The sequence below is a fragment of the Vipera ursinii genome, assembly GCF_947247035.1.
Source record: "Vipera ursinii genome assembly, chromosome: 9".
NCBI lineage: Eukaryota > Metazoa > Chordata > Lepidosauria > Squamata > Viperidae > Vipera > Vipera ursinii.
In genome coordinates this window covers 17,999,687-18,005,934 of record NC_139523.1, presented here as the reverse complement: position 1 = coordinate 18,005,934, position 6,248 = coordinate 17,999,687, and positions in this window count along the sequence as shown.

Here is a 6,248-nt window from a genome sequence, read left to right as displayed (position 1 = left end):
CTGCTAAACACATTTTTAAAAAACACACACACAACCCTACCAATTCACCTACGGAGGAGAGGAGAACCGATGTTCACGCCACAGTTTGCAAACCACATTGACACCCCGTGAGCATCCAGTAAAACGATTGTTTCGTTTTTGGCTCTGCAAACTAGCCATGGTGGGGATAACCTCTGGCTTAATATGTATCCAGCCTGCTAAACACATTTAAAAAAACACACACACACACACACACAACCCTACCAATTCACCTACGGAGGAGAACCGATGTTCACGCCAGGCAAGTTCATTCGGGTGCCTTTCCCCAGCCTACCTTACAGGGTGGACGCTAGGAAAAATAGGCAGCTCTCTGGGGCTGCCTCGTCCTCCCTGCAGGCTCTGAATCGAAGGGAGGAGGAGAATCAAATACATTTGGTTTTAGGTTTTATTTGGGAACCCGCTTGTAGAACAAGCCCGCAGCGCCCCGCTTCCAGCCCACGTCCGGCTTCTCCCCGCGCCGAGCCCGGGGACCGAGCCGGGGCCGGGCCGGGCGAGTGGGAGGCGCTCGGAGGCGGGGCGGGAAGGCTCGCCTGCAAAGGGACGGAGGGCGCGGGGCACGGGCTGTGGGCGAAGGGCTTCGCGTGGCCAGCCAGGAGCGGGACCCTTGGCCCGGCGCACCCGGGCTTGCGTCCGAGAGGCGGATTAACTGCAGGGGGGAGAATCGCCCAAGGCGCTCACAGCTCCGGACCTCCTTGGCCGGAGTAAGAAGTAAGAAGTAAGTCGGGGGCCGGGGGCGGGGGGAACGCGGGCGTCGGCGAGAGGACTTGGGGTTCCCCGCCCGCAAATGCCAGAGTCGGGGGAGAGGGGCAGCCCCCCCCTCGCCACCCCTTTTTCCCCAGGCCGATAGAGCGCCTGCACGGGGAGGAAAAGGCGAGTCTCCAGCCTGGCCGAGGCGAAAGCTGCTCTTGGCCGAAGTTGGGAAGCGCCCCCGAAGGAGCGCAAGTGGGGCGTGGATGCCGAAGCTGGGAGACGCGAGGTGGGGCTTTTCGGGAGCTGGGGAGTGGGGAGACTTTCCCGGCTTTAGGGACCCGCGCCTGCCAGTAGCCTGGGGGAAGAAGGGGCGGCTGAGGTCGGTCCCTGGCAGTCCTCGGGATCTTCGTAAGGAGGAAAGGAGGGGAGCGCCTATGGAGCCCGTATGGAAGACTTCGGGGGTGGGTGGGTGGGTAGGCTTTTGAAGTTCAGCCGGGTGAGGAGGGGGCGTGGAGCCCTTCGCCCTGCTCTGCGTCGGACAGTAACTTCCAGAGCTTCGGAGCACGACTCCAGTCTCGCTTTGCAAAATGTGCTGCTTCTTTAACGAGGGCGGGTCGGGTACGAGACTCCAGAGACCTGCTGTCTGCCAGAAAAGGCTTGCCCGGTTGAATTCCTGCCTGCCTGCCTGCCTGCCTGCCTTTAGTCACGGGGTTGGGGGAGGGTGGAAAAGCCTGGGAGCTGCTCGACAGAAAGTGGTGGCGGCACGTCGTGGGTGGGGGGGGGGGCACGGGGGGGGGTAGAGAAGGAGAAGAAGAGGTTTATGGAAAGCGCTGGGCGCGCCCGCGTCCGCTGCAATGTCCGGTTGGGTTTCCAAAACAACGGAGGCTTCTTCTGACGGGTTATTTAGCATCGTTCCCCCGGCCCTGCATTCCGCACTTGACCCAACGGGGAGGGGGGGGGGTCATTCGAGGCCAGGCTGGCTTTGGTTAGGACTTCTCATACGATGTGACATTAAAAGGAAAAAAAAAGGCCACCCAGCAACTTTAAATGGAAGTTTGCCTTTCCGAGTGTGCAGATGCTGGGCCCGCTTTTCTGGAGAGTTCAGGGGAGATTTCCTTTTGAGACTCTAAATCAGGGGGTTTCAAACTTGGCCCTTTTACGACTTGTGGACTTCAACTCCCAGGAACCCTCAGCTGTAAATCCAAACCTAGGCAGCACGCCAGATCCCATTTGCTTTGGATAGGGGGTCCTCCACCGTTCCAAATTACAAGAGCACTAGAAAAAGTGACTTGTGACCCTTTTCCATAGTTACAAAGTTGTAGCGCCTCCCCCCACCCCGGGGTCACGTGATCAAAATTCGGACCCTTGGCAACCGGTTCATACTTACGACGGTGGCAGTGTCCCCGGGGGTCACCTGATCTCCTTTTCCCACGTTCTGACAAGCCAAGTCAATGAGGAAGCCACATGGTGTTACTGTGGTGTTAACTGACTTATGATCTGCAGTGATTCGCGTAACAACGGAGGCAAGCAAGGTTGAAAAAAATGGGGCAAAACTCACTTAACAGGTGTTTCACTTAACAACAGGGATTTTGGCCTCAATTGCAGTCCTAAGTCAAGGACTACCAGGATTTCTCTCTTATCCTGCTTGGGAAACAGGTATGGCTGGTCTGCTGTGAGGCAACGGCCACCACCGCTGAACGTCTTTGCTTAATGGAAGTGTCTGAAGAAGGAAAAGAGATGAAATTGGTCAGGGGTCATAAAACAGAGGTCTTCAACCTTTGGGGCACCATGGAGAGAGGTTTTTCCACGGACCAGAGAGTGCGTAATTTTGTGTGCTGCCTGCATCCCGCGGATGGGGTTCTGCTTGTTTGTGCGGGCTGGTTGCTGGCATGCTGCGGCCCGTTACTGGTCCACAGACCAGGGGTTGGGGACTCCTGTCATAAAGGGTCCTGTTGGGGAAATGGGCGGGGTCTCTAGAAAGTTGCTTGGTGATTTCCAACTACCAGCCATGATCCCTGCAGACCTGGAGTTTGGTAGGTATCCTGAGAAATCTCCTCGGGATGCTTCGGCAAAGAAGTTGCTGCGGAAAAAAATATATCTCTGCAGCCAAAAGGTTTGATTCACACAGTGCATCAAGGTCTCATTTGCTTACCCCATGATTTATTGAATAAGCCAACATTGTCTGGATTAATATATTGAGCTAAACCATAAACCAAGGCTTACAAGCCACTCTTACAAAAAAAAAAAACAACCTCTGGTGAGCTTGTCTAAATGAAAAGCGGTTTCTTGAAATCGTCTGTCAGAAAGCTGAAAAAAATGTGTCTCCCTCTACAGCAGAGATCCCCAACCTTTTGGGCACCAGGGACTGGTTACATGGAGAGAGGTTTTTCCGTGGACCGGAGGGTGCGTGGTTTTGAGCGCTGCCTGCATCCTGTTTGTGCAGATTGGTTGCTGGCATGCCGCGGCCTGGTACTGGTCCACAGACCGGGGGTTGGGGACCGCTGCTCTATAGCCCAGTGAAGCTTGAATAAAATGGTTACCAGTCCCCTTTTTTATGAGTGGAGAAATTGAAACAGGGAGATAAACGTTGGCTTGAAACCACCTATTGGCTGGATTCACAAAAATCTCTTAACCCAAGTTTGGTAAAAGCAGATGGCTGCGATGCAAATTTTGGTCTTGGTTGTGCATGTAAGTTGAGGACTACCTGTATGGTGACAATCTTTTCCACTCCTGTCCTCATTTACTAAAGGTTTTTGGGATACCTTCCTGAAGAGGCGACTCTTGATGCCAACTTGATTTGATTCTAATTAACCAGACTGCTCCTATTGGCTTCACTCTGTTGGCTTCATCAGACACCAACCTCTAGCTTGCATTTAGATGGGAAGAGCAGGTTGCAGTTGGACTGAAAAGTAAAAAAAAAATTCTTCTGGAAATAGGCTTTGGCAAACCATTTCTATAAATCTACTCCGAAAGCAGTGGTGGGATTCAGCCGGTTCGCACCACTTTGGCAGAACCGGTAGCTAATTTTCTGTTGCCCAGGCCAAGAATGGACTTCTGGAAGCGGCATCCCCACAGAGAACTGGTTGTTCGCATATTTGAATCCCACCACCGCCTGAAAGCCATCGTTTCTATGCCTGGCATCAAGATATTTCAACTTTTTTTTTTTTTTATAATCCTAACGCTGTGGGCTTGAAATGCTGCGAGCTTCTGCAGTGCTGTTGACACTCTGGATCCTGAATGCGATTGTTTGTTCTAAACTTTCTACATGCCTGGATTGGCCCCAGCTACTGTTTCTCCCCATGCCAAAAAGTGTTTTCCAGTCAAGGACCTCTGTGAATGGTGGATAAGAAAGAGGTTAAAGTGTTGTGCTCTAACTGGCCGTGTATCTACTCTGTTGCTATGTGCCTCCTCTAGGAGGGCTGGTACTGAACCCCGGCGTCACTTGGGGGCTGGATGTCACAGGGACTGAGAAGGGGGAATATTTATAACTTCCAACATCTTGCCAGGTTTGATATATTTAGACAGCATGCTGGCCAATAACAAATCAGAGGCAGTGGGGCTCTGGAACAGGGTTTCTGGCTACTGTATGCTTCCTTCAGAGCTTTTCTTAACACGTCTTTCCATTCCAATAACTCATGAAGAAATAAAGTAAGGACCATGGGCCAATAAAGAGACAAATCCATTCCTTGTCCCCAAAATTATTTGACTCTTTGGGTCAAGTCTTTAAGGGGAAGAAAAACAAAAACAAACGTGGTTCAGCTTGGAAGCCAAGCAGGGTCAAGCTTAGTTAGGGTTTGACTAGGAGGATGCCAGAGAATTAGACAGTTGTTGGCTAGACTGAGAAGTTCAAAGGCGTCCTGGAAGAAGGAAACAGCAAACACTTTTTCATCTCATTACCAAGGAAACTGCATGGACGCGTCCGTGAAATCACCAAGAGACAAGGAGACTATAACTAGCATTATATGTTAGCACTGCTTTGATTTTCAGAGAAGACTTGGGGGGGGGGGGCTAAACTGTTCTTGGAAATGTAGAGATCGTAGTTGGCTTTCCATTTTTTTTAAAAATAGGTCAGGGAAGTCAAAGAAGCTGGGCACCAGCCTTGTGATCTGAATCCTTCCATCTCGGCCATCCTCAAGTGCCTAAAAGACCTGCATCTCTTGGCTTTCCTGCTCTGTTTTCTATTCTGCCCTCGATTCTTTGCAAAACACCTGTGCGAAGCTCACTTTCCACCTTCCTTCTTAACAAAGTAGAACAACAGAATAACAGAGTGGAGGGCTTCTAGTCCAACCCCCTGCTCAAGAGCCCATACCCTTTCAGACAAATGGCCGTCCAATCTCTTCTTAAAAACCTGTTGGAGCATTCACAGCTTCTGGAGGATTCACAGTGTTGGAGCATTCACAGCTTCTGGAGGCAGGTTGTTCCACCGGTTAATTGTTCTAACTGTCAGGAAGTTTCTCCTTAGTTCCAGGTTGCTTCTCTCCTTGACTAGTTTCCATCCATTGCTTCTTGTCCTCCCTCTTCTTTGTGGCAGCCCCTGAGATATTGGAACACTGCTATCCTGTCACACCTGGTCCTTCTTTTCATTAAACTAGACATAAACTAGACAATTCCTTGAACCGTTCTTTGTATGTTTTAGCCTCCAGTGCCTTAATCACCTTTGTTACTCTTCTCTGCACTCTCAACATCTTCCTCCAAGCCTTCTCTTTCACAAAGTTTGCTTATAACACGATCCTTTCTGACCTCAGTGGAAGTCAAGTCCAGATCTAGCCATGCCTTCATGTTTGTTTCTTCTCCTGGATTGCTCATTTTTTTCTTTGTTGTCTCTCCCGCCCACTGCCGAATGTGGATTGCAAGCTCCTACCTACGTGTCCTTCTCTTAAATTGGCAAAGACTCATGTGTGTTTATGGGACATTGTTGAGATCTCACTTGTGGAGTACAAACCCTGAACTTGTGGCCAGGTTTTTAAAAGTTTATTTTAATTTTTTTATCCCGCCTTTATTATTATTAAAAATACCTCAAGCTGGTGAATGTACCTATTACTCCTCCCTCTTACTGTTTTCTTCACAACAACAATGTGAGTTGGGCTGAGAAAGTGGGACTGGCCCAAAGCCACCAAGCCGGCTTTTGTGCCTGAGGCAGAACTGGAACTCACCGTCACCTGGTTTCTAGCCTAGTGCCTTAATCACTAAATCAGACCGATAGCCCATCCTAACTGGATCCTCTTAAAACCAACTCCAGCCTGGTCCAGCAGATTTTATAGTGCACATTAACTTTCTCCCAAGTTGCTGCACTCCAGATGTGCTGGATTGCAGCTCCTACAATCCTAATTCAATACAGACAGGATTGGGGGAGGCTGTTGTATAACATCAGAATAATAAGGCTGGTTGCTCACAGTTAATAATGGCTAAACTACACACTGCCTCTGTTCTCAGTGGATACTTAACCAGGTCATTTACAAATCTGTAAGCTGCATCTTCACGGCACCATAAACATGGTTAGAGGTTTGTTTGTTTGTTTG